At 41.3% G+C, this 15000-nt stretch overlaps 1 non-coding gene across 1 annotated transcript; it reads left to right on the top strand.

Annotated features, from left to right (window-relative positions):
• Positions 1-10363: 10363 nt before the first annotated feature.
• LOC123687944 lies at positions 10364-10482 on the top strand. Its single transcript, XR_006749645.1, has one exon. It is a non-coding gene; the product is annotated as a 5S ribosomal RNA (ribosomal RNA).
• Positions 10483-15000: the final 4518 nt, after the last annotated feature.

The raw sequence follows: 15000 nt of genomic DNA, 5'->3' as shown, positions 1-15000 counted from the left end.
CAGACAACACTTACGCTCTATCCCCGACTCTCGGTCGATCGATAGGCCAGGTCAGCGGTGTCTGTTTCGGCCGAAGCTCGGACTTTGGTCAAAATGTTCCGATACAAAATTTGAACCAAGATAGATACAGATATGATTCCTTCTTAAATATACGTTGATTATCGAACAGAATATGGTAAATATTTTGCGATGACCGAGGATTTCATGAATTTTTTTTTTTTTTCGAAAAAATTTTCTATTATCGGAATTTCCTCAAATTTCATTTGGTTGCCTCCTAATGCTTATTAAAAATGATAACCAACAATCAGAATCATTATTTATCATTTATTTCAATTTTTATAATGAAAAACGTTCACGTCCTTTCGCGCCTCTCGATCGTCGTTTACGTGATGCATCGGTCAGCCCTAGTTTACGTGGTGCATCGGTAAGATCGAGTTCACGTTCTGCATCGGTCTGCCCGAGTTTACGTGGTGCATCGGTAAGATCGAGATTACGTGGTGCATCGGTAAGATCGAGTTCACGTTCTGCATCGGTCTGCCTGAGTTTACGTGGTGCATCGGTATGATCGAGTTTACGTTCTGCATCGGTGTGATCTAGTTTACGTTGTGCATCGGTAAGATCGAGATTACGTGAAGCATCGGTATGATCGAGTTTACGTTCTGCATCGGTCTGGACTCTGAGATATATTTTCGACGTGAAAATGTTCCGATACAACTTTTGAACCAGGATAGTTAGAGAGATGATTTTTTCTGGGATGTACGTTGATTGGGGAATGGATTGTGGAAAATAACTTGCCATGACCGAGGTGTTCTCGAATTTTTTTTTTTTTTCGAAAAATATTTTTCGATTTTGGATTTCACTCAAATTTGATTTCGTTGCCTTCTAATGTGTTCTAAAAGAGTAAATCAGTAATCAGAATCGAAAAATATTTTTCGGATTTTTTTTTTTTTGAAAAAAAATTTTCTGATTTTGGAATTTCCTCAAATTTGATTTGGTTGCCTTCTAATGTGTTTTTAAAGCGTAAATCAGTAATCAGAATCAATATTCATTGTCGACTTTAATTTTTATAAGGAAAAATGTTCACGTCCTTAAACGCCTCCCCATCATTAGCCCGAGTCCAAGTCGATGTCAGTCCCGAGCGGACGGTGTCAGATACTACCTATCGCCCCGGTCTGGACTTGGCGAGGTATTTCGACGTGAAATGTTCCGATACAACTTTTGAACCAGGATAGTTAGAGAGATGATTTCTTCTATGTTGTACGTTGATTGTGGAATGGATTGTGGGAAATAACTTGCCATGACCCAGGTGTTCTTGAATTTTTTTTTTTTTCGAAAAAAATTTTCTGATCTTGAAATTTCCTCAAATCTGATTGCGTTGCCTTCTAATGTGTACTAAAAGAGTAAATCAGTAATCAGAATCAATATTCATTGTCGACTTTAATTTTTATAAGGAAAAATGTTCACGTCCTTAAACGCCTCTCCATCGTTACCCCGACTCCAAGACGATGTTAGACCGGAGCGGACGGTGTCAAATGCGACCGATCTCCCCGGTCTGGACTTAGCGAGATATTCCGACGTGAAATGTTCCGATACAAAAATTTAACTGTGATAGTTAGAGAGATGGTTCCTTTTGTGATGTACGTTGATTGTGTAATAGAATATGGAAATAAACTTGAGATGACCGAGGTCTTCTGGGATTTTTTTTTTTTTTCGAAAAATATTTTTCGATTTCGGAAATCCCTCAAATTTCATTGAGATATGTCCTAATGTGTTCTTAAAACTTAAATCAACAATCAGAATTAATATCCAAAAGTTATTTCATTTTTTATAAGGAAAAACGTTCACGTCCTTTCCGCTCCCAAAAAGTGAGATATCATAGAAAATATCGCTATATTTGTTGTTTACGGCCATACCACGCTGAAATTGCCAGTTCTCGTCAGAACACTGAGCTGAGAGGTTATACCCAAAATCGCTCCGTAGAGATAGTTGTGGAATTTGTGAACGTTAAAACTGACCTGTGAAAGTGACCGTTGTGTTAGACCAGACGGCGCCAAGCCGCATTCCAGAGCCAAGAATAGACTGAGTGAGTGACGAAATTTTACCTGCTCGGGTCCGAAAGGCCCTGAAACGGCCGAGTTTCGCGTGAAACCGACCGCTTTTGAATTCCTTTTTGAAAGGAATTTCAAAAATTTTATCAGAACTTTATTAAAATGATGGACGACCAGGAAATGAAACTCCCTTCAGATTCATCTGATAATGAAACTGACCCCCCGAGAGTCGCCAAAAAGAGAAGTCGAGTTGGAGATGTGGAAAACCCAAACTTCACGCATCCAACAACATCTATCAGGAAAAGGAAGGACAAAAAGACAATCCCTGTAGAAATCAAAAATAAATTTAACTACCTCAATCCAAATGAGGTAGAAGTCAATGCAGCATCCGTTGAAATTAGAAAAAATCAACGGAAACCCCCGCCAATAGTGGTCAACGGCGTTTTCAAAAAACACAATAAAACGGTGGCCGACATAACGAAAGTTATAAATGGCAAATTTTATATTAAATACAGTGCCATGAACTCCACCGTCTACACCGAGACGGTAGAAGACAGAAAGAAGTTAGAAAAATATTTTGATGAAAACGACGTAAAATACCACACTTACACCCCAAGGGAAGAAAAAACTCATGCTTTTACGCTGAGGGGACTGGATTCTGATCCAGACCTGGAAGAGATTAAAACTGAACTCCAGGAACTAGGAATTCCGGTTGTGGAAATCCACAAACTAAAAGCAACGAAATCACCGGCGTACATGGTCGTCACCGGAAATACGATAACGCTCCGGAAAATACAGAAGGAAGTCCGCGTTATTAATTATACAGCCGTTCGGTGGAACAAGTACTACACAAAAAGGGAAGTAATCCAATGTCACAACTGCCAGATGTGGGGACATGCCACGGCCAACTGCCATAGGACCCCAAACTGCCTCAAGTGCGCGGAAAATCACGCGACTCGCGAGTGCCCAAAATCTATGAATACGCCGGCAAAGTGCGCGAACTGTTTCGGGAGTCACCCCGCAAACAGTACCGAGTGCGCGATTTACGTGAACATCTGCAACCGCAGGGCGAGGAACGCCAAAACCGCCGCCCCTGCCGCCCCCAAAGTTTACCGCGAAGCTCCAATCCCGGCCGTGAATGTCTGGGAAGAAAGGAGAAAGGCCCAAGAGGCCAAACAAAAACCGGTAAGTGGCATGGCCAACCCCCAAACCACCCCCAAAACCCCAACTTCCCCCCCAACAAACAAAACTCATGACACAAATAACACAAATAACTTCCAAAACGCGTTTTACGAGCTGAAAAGCGAGTTCAACAGACTTAATCAATACGTGGACATACGACAACTACTGACAGACGTCAAAAGACTCAACCAGCAGCTGCAAAATGCAAGCCCCGCCGAAAGAAAGTACGTCATACTGGAATTCTTCCTCAATTTAAATGACTAAGTCATTAAAAATCGCGACTTGGAACGCGAATGGAGTCTCCCAAAAATTCCTGGAGATCTCCAATTTTCTAAATTACAACCAAATAGACATACTGACTATCAACGAGACAAAACTGAAAAACAACCACAAATTTTTCATTAAAGGATACCAGACATATAGGCAAGACAGACAAGACAACTCGGGATTCGGTGGAATCGCTATACTAGTAAAGAACATTATCGCATCCACCATTTTGCCTACCATCAACTGCACAATAGAGAACGCTAGCGTCCAGATTGATGGCAACTTAATCATAACGGCGGTGTATAATAGCCCCAGTCGCAAATTCAGTACCAACTGCCTAAGATTCCTATTTTCTAGGAAAAATAAAGTAATAGTTCTAGGCGATCTAAATGCTAAACACGAAGAATGGAACTGCAACTGCAGAAACACCAATGGAAATCGTCTATTCAGTTTCCTTGAAGCTAATGATGACGTAATTTTGAACATCCCTAACGGACACACTCATTTTCCAGACAATGGAAAAGCTCCGAGTACTATCGATTTAATACTCACTAAGAATATTAACTTGAATAGTATCCCGGACGCGAGTTGTCAGTTAGGGTCCGATCATAATCCAGTGATCTTCTCGGTCAATTATAGCAGCGAAAGAAACCCAACAAAATTAGTGTACGACTATTCGAACGCTGATTGGGCAAAATTTCGTACAATATTAGATAGTAAAATAACTATCAACAATAAAATCGAAACTGCTTCCGACATCGAACGGGAAATTGAAAAGTTTACGAAGGCCCTCAAGTACGCCCGCGATAAAACAATTTCCAAAAAACCGAGAGCTGAAGTAGCAGAAAAACTACCAGCCCATATTATCGACTTGATCAAGTTCAGGAATAAAATCAGAAAAAGGTGGCAATCCCACCAAAGACAAGTCGATAAAACACTCTTAAATTCATACACCCGCGAAATCCGAAACCACATAAAAATTTTCCAGAACGAAAGATGGGAACAGAAAATCTCCAGGCTAAATTCTAATAACAAAGATCTCTGGAAAACAGTCAAATCCAGTATTCAAAAATTCTCCCAAGTTCCCATCTTGGTCCAAAATTCCGCGAATTACATCACCGATAAAGAAAAAGCGGACGTACTTGCGGAAAACTTCGAAACCGCTCACCACATATCCCAGACCGATAGTCCAGAACAAGCAGACATACGGAAAAGAGTGGAAGACTTTATAAATTCGAACCGCTTCGTAAAGCCCGAAAATCATCTATTAACAAATCCATCGGAAATACGGGACGAAATTAAAAAGCTTCCACTAAACAAAGCGCCAGGAAAGGACGAAGTGGACAATAGACTGATCCGGAACCTATCCAGAAAGGCCATAGTTCAACTGAACTACATCATAAACGCTGTATTCAAATTTCAACACTGGCCTAGCTGTTGGAAAACAGCAGTAGTAACCCCTATCCCCAAAGCCGGGAAAGTCACAACTTCTCCCGGCAACTACCGTCCGATCAGTCTACTGTCTAACCTCAGCAAGCTGACCGAGAAAATCCTGTTAGGAAAAATAAAACATGTAATGAAAAACAATAAAATTCGCGATGACCATCAATTTGGCTTCAAGGAAAAACACAGCTCGACACAGCAAATCTGCCGAATCGTAGTCGACGTAATAAATAGTTTCAATAATAAAAACCACACGGTCATGCTCCTCCTCGACATCGAAAAGGCGTTCGACAAAGTTTGGATAGAGGGGCTGACCTACAAATTAATAAAACTTAAATTCCCGAAATTCCTCATAAAGACCATTTACTCATATCTCAATAACAGAAAATTCATAGTACGCGTAGGGAATGAAACATCCGCGCCCAAAAATATAAAAGCAGGAATTGTGCAGGGATCAGTCCTTGGACCTAGATTATTCAATATCTACGTCCAGGATATCCCGAAACATAACAAAACAAAAATCGCCCTCTTCGCGGATGACACGGCCATATATGCCCACTCATCCAGCGCTGAAGACGCCAATCGCGAGCTGAAAAACCATCTCGAAGTACTTATCAATTACTTCGACAGATGGAAAATAAAACTGAATGAGACCAAAGCAGAGCAGATCGTGTTTAGCAGAAGACGGAATGAAAAAGTAATCTTAGACAAATTAAAAATCAATAATACGGAAATTGTTCCAAAAAGCTCCGTTAAGTACCTGGGCATTGAATTGGACGAAAGGCTAAATTTCCACCGCCATATCAAAGCACAAATCCATAAAGGATACGCCATCAAAAAGATACTGCATCCTCTATTGTGCAGTAAAAGTATGCTGAATGAAAAAAACAAATTGCTCATTTACAAAACATACATCCGGCCAGTAGTCACATACGCTGCGCCGGCATTTTGTCACCTTAGGCCCTTTCCAATAAGGCCCATTCAAAACCTTCAAAACAAAATCCTAAGATTGGCCTTGAGCAAGCCGTATTACACTAGGATATCCAAACTACATGAACTCGCGGATATTCCAACCATCCGCGAGTACCTAAACAAAGTATCTAGCGATTTCTACGAATTCCAGTGTAAATCCAACGCACTGACAAGACAAATTACGAAAACGCGACTCCACGCATCCCCTCACCCCCTCCCGTACCAATTCCTTCCCATATTCCTTAAACCTCCCTAAAAACCCACCCCAAACACCCAAAAACCCCTATGAAAACCGCCATCTTCCAAGACCGGCCATGTCACATACCGACATTTTGAAAAATATGTCTTGACGACGAATCACAACGAAAGGTAGCGGCAGCCAATGCGAATGGCGTATCCATCGCCCTGTTATCGTAACAACCAATCGGTCCTACGGGTACTAGACCCAACAGCGACACGAACGGTGCTACGAGAAATGGGGACTGGCCACGACTAGCAAATGGCGGCCGTTAGCTGAATTGAGAATCGCCGTTTAGCATAACGGGAACCCCTTCCCAGACATGTATATAAAATTGTATATAAAAAATTTGTAAATGATTAAAACTGTACATAACTGTATATATATCCCCAACCCACCCCCCACCCCCCCCCAAATTACTTATATCAGGTTTTTTATTCCTAAATTTTTCCTGAAAATCCCCTATTATAATAAAATAAATAAATATATGATATCAAACAAAAATTCCCAAACACCCTGAAATTACTTAAAAATTTTTTATTATATGTATATGAAATGTAACTGATAATACCAGAATTATCTGGTAGGAACTGTATATAAACCCTTACTGTTGATTAACATGGCCTATATAGGCACATATCTGTAACTATCACAAAGACAAATAAAGCCCATTTGAAATTGAAATTGAAAATTGAACACTGAAGCCAAGCAGCGTCGGGCGCGGTTAGTACTTGGATGGGTGACCGCTTGGGAACACCGCGTGCTGTAAGCTTTTTTTTTACGTTCTGCATCGGTCTGCCGAGATAACGTGGTGCATCGGTATGATCGAGTTTACGTTCTGCATCGGTAAGATCGAGATTACGTGATGCATCGGTAAGATTGAGATTACGTGGTGCATCGGTAAGATCGAGTTTACGTGGTGCATCGGTAAGATCCAATTCACGTTCTGCATCGGTAAGATCCAGTTCACGTGGTGCATCGGTAAGATCGAGATTACGTGGTGCATCGGTAAGATCGAGTTTACGTGGTGCATCGGTAAGATCCAATTCACGTTCTGCATCGGTAAGATCCAGTTCACGTGGTGCATCGGTAAGATTGAGATTACGTGGTGCATCGGTAAGATCGAGTTTACGTGGTGCATCGGTAAGATCCAATTCACGTTCTGCATCGGTAAGATCCAGTTCACGTGGTGCATCGGTAAGATTGAGATTACGTGGTGCATCGGTAAGATCGAGTTTACGTGGTGCATCGGTAAGATCCAATTCACGTTCTGCATCGGTAAGATCCAGTTCACGTGGTGCATCGGTAAGATCGAGATTACGTGGTGCATCGGTAAGATCGAGTTTACGTGGTGCATCGGTAAGATCCAATTCACGTTCTGCATCGGTAAGATCCAGTTCACGTGGTGCATCGGTAAGATTGAGATTACGTGGTGCATCGGTAAGATCCAGTTCACGTGGTGCATCGGTAAGATGGAGATTACGTGGTGCATCGGTAAGATCGAGATTACGTGGTGCATCGGTAAGATCTACTTTACGTTCTGCATCGGTCTGCCCTTGTTTACGTGGTGCATCGGTAAGATCGAGATTACGTGAAGCATCGGTATGATCGAGTTTACGTTCTGCATCGGTCTGCCCGATATTACGTGGTGCATCGGTCTGCCCTAGTTTACGTGGTGCATCGGTTTGGACTTAGAGATATATTTTCGACGTGAAAATGTTCCGATACAACTTTTGAACCAGGATAGTTAGAGAGATGATTTTTTCTGGGATGTACGTGGATCGGGGAATGGATTGTGGGAAATAACTTGCCATGACCGAGGTGTCCTCGAATTTTTTTTTTTTTCGAAAAAAATTTTCTGATTGTGGAATTTTCTCAAATTTGATTTGGTTGCCTCCTAATGTGTTCTAAAAGAGTAAATCAGTAATCGGAATCGAAAAATATTTTTCGGATTTTTTTTTTTTTCGAAAAAAATTTTCTGATCGTGGAATTTCCTCAAATTCGATTTGGTTGCCTTCTAATGTGTTTTTAAAGCGTAAATCAGTAATCAGAATCAATATTCATTGTCGACTTTAATTTTTATAAGGAAAAATGTTCACGTCCTTAAACGCCTCCCCATCATCAGCCCGAGTCCAAGTCGATGTCAGTCCCGAGCGGACGGTGTCAGATACTACCTATCGCCGAGGTCTGGACTTGGCGAGATATTACGACGTGAAATGTTCCGATACAACTTTTGAACCAGGATAGTTAGAGAGATGATTTCTTCTATGTTGTACGTTGATTGTGGAATGAAATACGGAAAATAACTCGCCATGACCGAGGTGATTACGATTTTTTTTTTTTTTCGAAAAAAATTTTCTGATCGTGGAATTTTCTCAAATTTGATTTGGTTGCCTCCTTATATGTTCTAGTAGCGATAATCAACAATCAGAATCAAAATCCATGGTCGGGTTTGATTTTTATAAGGAAAAATGTTCACGTCCTTTTTTACAACCCCGACTCATTGACGATGTTAGAACCGAGCCGGCGGTGTCAGATACGACCGATCGCCCCGGTCCCGATCGTCATTTACGTTGTGCATCGGTCTGCCCGAGATTACGTGGTGCATCGGTATGATCGAGTTTACGTGGTGCATCGGTAAGATCCAATTCACGTTCTGCATCGGTAAGATCCAATTCACGTTCTGCATCGGTAAGATCCAGTTCACGTGGTGCATCGGTAAGATGGAGATTACGTGGTGCATCGGTAAGATCGAGATTACGTGGTGCATCGGTAAGATCTACTTTACGTTCTGCATCGGTCTGCCCTTGTTTACGTGGTGCATCGGTAAGATCGAGATTACGTGAAGCATCGGTATGATCGAGTTTACGTTCTGCATCGGTCTGCCCGATATTACGTGGTGCATCGGTCTGCCCTAGTTTACGTGGTGCATCGGTTTGGACTTAGAGATATATTTTCGACGTGAAAATGTTCCGATACAACTTTTGAACCAGGATAGTTAGAGAGATGATTTTTTCTGGGATGTACGTGGATCGGGGAATGGATTGTGGGAAATAACTTGCCATGACCGAGGTGTCCTCGAATTTTTTTTTTTTTCGAAAAAAATTTTCTGATTGTGGAATTTTCTCAAATTTGATTTGGTTGCCTCCTAATGTGTTCTAAAAGAGTAAATCAGTAATCGGAATCGAAAAATATTTTTCGGATTTTTTTTTTTTTCGAAAAAAATTTTCTGATCGTGGAATTTCCTCAAATTCGATTTGGTTGCCTTCTAATGTGTTTTTAAAGCGTAAATCAGTAATCAGAATCAATATTCATTGTCGACTTTAATTTTTATAAGGAAAAATGTTCACGTCCTTAAACGCCTCCCCATCATCAGCCCGAGTCCAAGTCGATGTCAGTCCCGAGCGGACGGTGTCAGATACTACCTATCGCCGAGGTCTGGACTTGGCGAGATATTACGACGTGAAATGTTCCGATACAACTTTTGAACCAGGATAGTTAGAGAGATGATTTCTTCTATGTTGTACGTTGATTGTGGAATGAAATACGGAAAATAACTCGCCATGACCGAGGTGATTACGATTTTTTTTTTTTTTCGAAAAAAATTTTCTGATCGTGGAATTTTCTCAAATTTGATTTGGTTGCCTCCTTATATGTTCTAGTAGCGATAATCAACAATCAGAATCAAAATCCATGGTCGGGTTTGATTTTTATAAGGAAAAATGTTCACGTCCTTTTTTACAACCCCGACTCATTGACGATGTTAGAACCGAGCCGGCGGTGTCAGATACGACCGATCGCCCCGGTCCCGATCGTCATTTACGTTGTGCATCGGTCTGCCCGAGATTACGTGGTGCATCGGTCTGGACTTAGAGATATATTTTCGACGTGAAAATGTTCCGATACAACTTTTGAACTAGGATAGTTAGAGAGATGATTTTTTCTGGGATGTACGTTGATTGGGGAATGGATTGTGGGAAATAACTTGCCATGACCGAGGTGTTCTCGAATTTTTTTTTTTTTTTCGAAAAATATTTTTCGATTTCGGAAATCCCTCAAATTTCATTGAGATATGTCCTAATGTGTTCTTAAAACTTAAATCAACAATCAGAATTAATATCCAAAAGTTATTTCATTTTTTATAAGGAAAAACGTTCACGTCCTTTCCGCTCCCAAAAAGTGAGATATCATAGAAAATATCGCTATATTTGTTGTTTACGGCCATACCACGCTGAAATTGCCAGTTCTCGTCAGAACACTGAAGCCAAGCAGCGTCGGGCGCGGTTAGTACTTGGATGGGTGACCGCTTGGGAACACCGCGTGCTGTAAGCTTTTTTTTTACGTTCTGCATCGGTCTGCCGAGATAACGTGGTGCATCGGTATGATCGAGTTTACGTTCTGCATCGGTAAGATCGAGATTACGTGATGCATCGGTAAGATTGAGATTACGTGGTGCATCGGTAAGATCGAGTTTACGTGGTGCATCGGTAAGATCCAATTCACGTTCTGCATCGGTAAGATCCAGTTCACGTGGTGCATCGGTAAGATCGAGATTACGTGGTGCATCGGTAAGATCGAGTTTACGTGGTGCATCGGTAAGATCCAATTCACGTTCTGCATCGGTAAGATCCAGTTCACGTGGTGCATCGGTAAGATTGAGATTACGTGGTGCATCGGTAAGATCGAGTTTACGTGGTGCATCGGTAAGATCCAATTCACGTTCTGCATCGGTAAGATCCAGTTCACGTGGTGCATCGGTAAGATTGAGATTACGTGGTGCATCGGTAAGATCGAGTTTACGTGGTGCATCGGTAAGATCCAATTCACGTTCTGCATCGGTAAGATCCAGTTCACGTGGTGCATCGGTAAGATCGAGATTACGTGGTGCATCGGTAAGATCGAGTTTACGTGGTGCATCGGTAAGATCCAATTCACGTTCTGCATCGGTAAGATCCAGTTCACGTGGTGCATCGGTAAGATTGAGATTACGTGGTGCATCGGTAAGATCCAGTTCACGTGGTGCATCGGTAAGATGGAGATTACGTGGTGCATCGGTAAGATCGAGATTACGTGGTGCATCGGTAAGATCTACTTTACGTTCTGCATCGGTCTGCCCTTGTTTACGTGGTGCATCGGTAAGATCGAGATTACGTGAAGCATCGGTATGATCGAGTTTACGTTCTGCATCGGTCTGCCCGATATTACGTGGTGCATCGGTCTGCCCTAGTTTACGTGGTGCATCGGTTTGGACTTAGAGATATATTTTCGACGTGAAAATGTTCCGATACAACTTTTGAACCAGGATAGTTAGAGAGATGATTTTTTCTGGGATGTACGTGGATCGGGGAATGGATTGTGGGAAATAACTTGCCATGACCGAGGTGTCCTCGAATTTTTTTTTTTTTCGAAAAAAATTTTCTGATTGTGGAATTTTCTCAAATTTGATTTGGTTGCCTCCTAATGTGTTCTAAAAGAGTAAATCAGTAATCGGAATCGAAAAATATTTTTCGGATTTTTTTTTTTTTCGAAAAAAATTTTCTGATCGTGGAATTTCCTCAAATTCGATTTGGTTGCCTTCTAATGTGTTTTTAAAGCGTAAATCAGTAATCAGAATCAATATTCATTGTCGACTTTAATTTTTATAAGGAAAAATGTTCACGTCCTTAAACGCCTCCCCATCATCAGCCCGAGTCCAAGTCGATGTCAGTCCCGAGCGGACGGTGTCAGATACTACCTATCGCCGAGGTCTGGACTTGGCGAGATATTACGACGTGAAATGTTCCGATACAACTTTTGAACCAGGATAGTTAGAGAGATGATTTCTTCTATGTTGTACGTTGATTGTGGAATGAAATACGGAAAATAACTCGCCATGACCGAGGTGATTACGATTTTTTTTTTTTTTCGAAAAAAATTTTCTGATCGTGGAATTTTCTCAAATTTGATTTGGTTGCCTCCTTATATGTTCTAGTAGCGATAATCAACAATCAGAATCAAAATCCATGGTCGGGTTTGATTTTTATAAGGAAAAATGTTCACGTCCTTTTTTACAACCCCGACTCATTGACGATGTTAGAACCGAGCCGGCGGTGTCAGATACGACCGATCGCCCCGGTCCCGATCGTCATTTACGTTGTGCATCGGTCTGCCCGAGATTACGTGGTGCATCGGTATGATCGAGTTTACGTGGTGCATCGGTAAGATCCAATTCACGTTCTGCATCGGTAAGATCCAATTCACGTTCTGCATCGGTAAGATCCAGTTCACGTGGTGCATCGGTAAGATGGAGATTACGTGGTGCATCGGTAAGATCGAGATTACGTGGTGCATCGGTAAGATCTACTTTACGTTCTGCATCGGTCTGCCCTTGTTTACGTGGTGCATCGGTAAGATCGAGATTACGTGAAGCATCGGTATGATCGAGTTTACGTTCTGCATCGGTCTGCCCGATATTACGTGGTGCATCGGTCTGCCCTAGTTTACGTGGTGCATCGGTTTGGACTTAGAGATATATTTTCGACGTGAAAATGTTCCGATACAACTTTTGAACCAGGATAGTTAGAGAGATGATTTTTTCTGGGATGTACGTGGATCGGGGAATGGATTGTGGGAAATAACTTGCCATGACCGAGGTGTCCTCGAATTTTTTTTTTTTTCGAAAAAAATTTTCTGATTGTGGAATTTTCTCAAATTTGATTTGGTTGCCTCCTAATGTGTTCTAAAAGAGTAAATCAGTAATCGGAATCGAAAAATATTTTTCGGATTTTTTTTTTTTTCGAAAAAAATTTTCTGATCGTGGAATTTCCTCAAATTCGATTTGGTTGCCTTCTAATGTGTTTTTAAAGCGTAAATCAGTAATCAGAATCAATATTCATTGTCGACTTTAATTTTTATAAGGAAAAATGTTCACGTCCTTAAACGCCTCCCCATCATCAGCCCGAGTCCAAGTCGATGTCAGTCCCGAGCGGACGGTGTCAGATACTACCTATCGCCGAGGTCTGGACTTGGCGAGATATTACGACGTGAAATGTTCCGATACAACTTTTGAACCAGGATAGTTAGAGAGATGATTTCTTCTATGTTGTACGTTGATTGTGGAATGAAATACGGAAAATAACTCGCCATGACCGAGGTGATTACGATTTTTTTTTTTTTTCGAAAAAAATTTTCTGATCGTGGAATTTTCTCAAATTTGATTTGGTTGCCTCCTTATATGTTCTAGTAGCGATAATCAACAATCAGAATCAAAATCCATGGTCGGGTTTGATTTTTATAAGGAAAAATGTTCACGTCCTTTTTTACAACCCCGACTCATTGACGATGTTAGAACCGAGCCGGCGGTGTCAGATACGACCGATCGCCCCGGTCCCGATCGTCATTTACGTTGTGCATCGGTCTGCCCGAGATTACGTGGTGCATCGGTATGATCGAGTTTACGTGGTGCATCGGTAAGATCCAATTCACGTTCTGCATCGGTAAGATCCAATTCACGTTCTGCATCGGTAAGATCCAGTTCACGTGGTGCATCGGTAAGATGGAGATTACGTGGTGCATCGGTAAGATCGAGATTACGTGGTGCATCGGTAAGATCTACTTTACGTTCTGCATCGGTCTGCCCTTGTTTACGTGGTGCATCGGTAAGATCGAGATTACGTGAAGCATCGGTATGATCGAGTTTACGTTCTGCATCGGTCTGCCCGATATTACGTGGTGCATCGGTCTGCCCTAGTTTACGTGGTGCATCGGTTTGGACTTAGAGATATATTTTCGACGTGAAAATGTTCCGATACAACTTTTGAACCAGGATAGTTAGAGAGATGATTTTTTCTGGGATGTACGTGGATCGGGGAATGGATTGTGGGAAATAACTTGCCATGACCGAGGTGTCCTCGAATTTTTTTTTTTTTCGAAAAAAATTTTCTGATTGTGGAATTTTCTCAAATTTGATTTGGTTGCCTCCTAATGTGTTCTAAAAGAGTAAATCAGTAATCGGAATCGAAAAATATTTTTCGGATTTTTTTTTTTTTCGAAAAAAATTTTCTGATCGTGGAATTTCCTCAAATTCGATTTGGTTGCCTTCTAATGTGTTTTTAAAGCGTAAATCAGTAATCAGAATCAATATTCATTGTCGACTTTAATTTTTATAAGGAAAAATGTTCACGTCCTTAAACGCCTCCCCATCATCAGCCCGAGTCCAAGTCGATGTCAGTCCCGAGCGGACGGTGTCAGATACTACCTATCGCCGAGGTCTGGACTTGGCGAGATATTACGACGTGAAATGTTCCGATACAACTTTTGAACCAGGATAGTTAGAGAGATGATTTCTTCTATGTTGTACGTTGATTGTGGAATGAAATACGGAAAATAACTCGCCATGACCGAGGTGATTACGATTTTTTTTTTTTTTCGAAAAAAATTTTCTGATCGTGGAATTTTCTCAAATTTGATTTGGTTGCCTCCTTATATGTTCTAGTAGCGATAATCAACAATCAGAATCAAAATCCATGGTCGGGTTTGATTTTTATAAGGAAAAATGTTCACGTCCTTTTTTACAACCCCGACTCATTGACGATGTTAGAACCGAGCCGGCGGTGTCAGATACGACCGATCGCCCCGGTCCCGATCGTCATTTACGTTGTGCATCGGTCTGCCCGAGATTACGTGGTGCATCGGTCTGGACTTAGAGATATATTTTCGACGTGAAAATGTTCCGATACAACTTTTGAACTAGGATAGTTAGAGAGATGATTTTTTCTGGGATGTACGTTGATTGGGGAATGGATTGTGGGAAATAACTTGCCATGACCGAGGTGTTCTCGAATTTTTTTTTTTTTTTCGAAAAAAATTTTC

The sequence above is a fragment of the Harmonia axyridis genome, chromosome X, assembly GCF_914767665.1.
Source record: "Harmonia axyridis chromosome X, icHarAxyr1.1, whole genome shotgun sequence".
Taxonomy (NCBI): Eukaryota; Metazoa; Arthropoda; class Insecta; order Coleoptera; family Coccinellidae; genus Harmonia; species Harmonia axyridis.
This window is presented reverse-complemented; position numbering and strand designations above follow the sequence as displayed.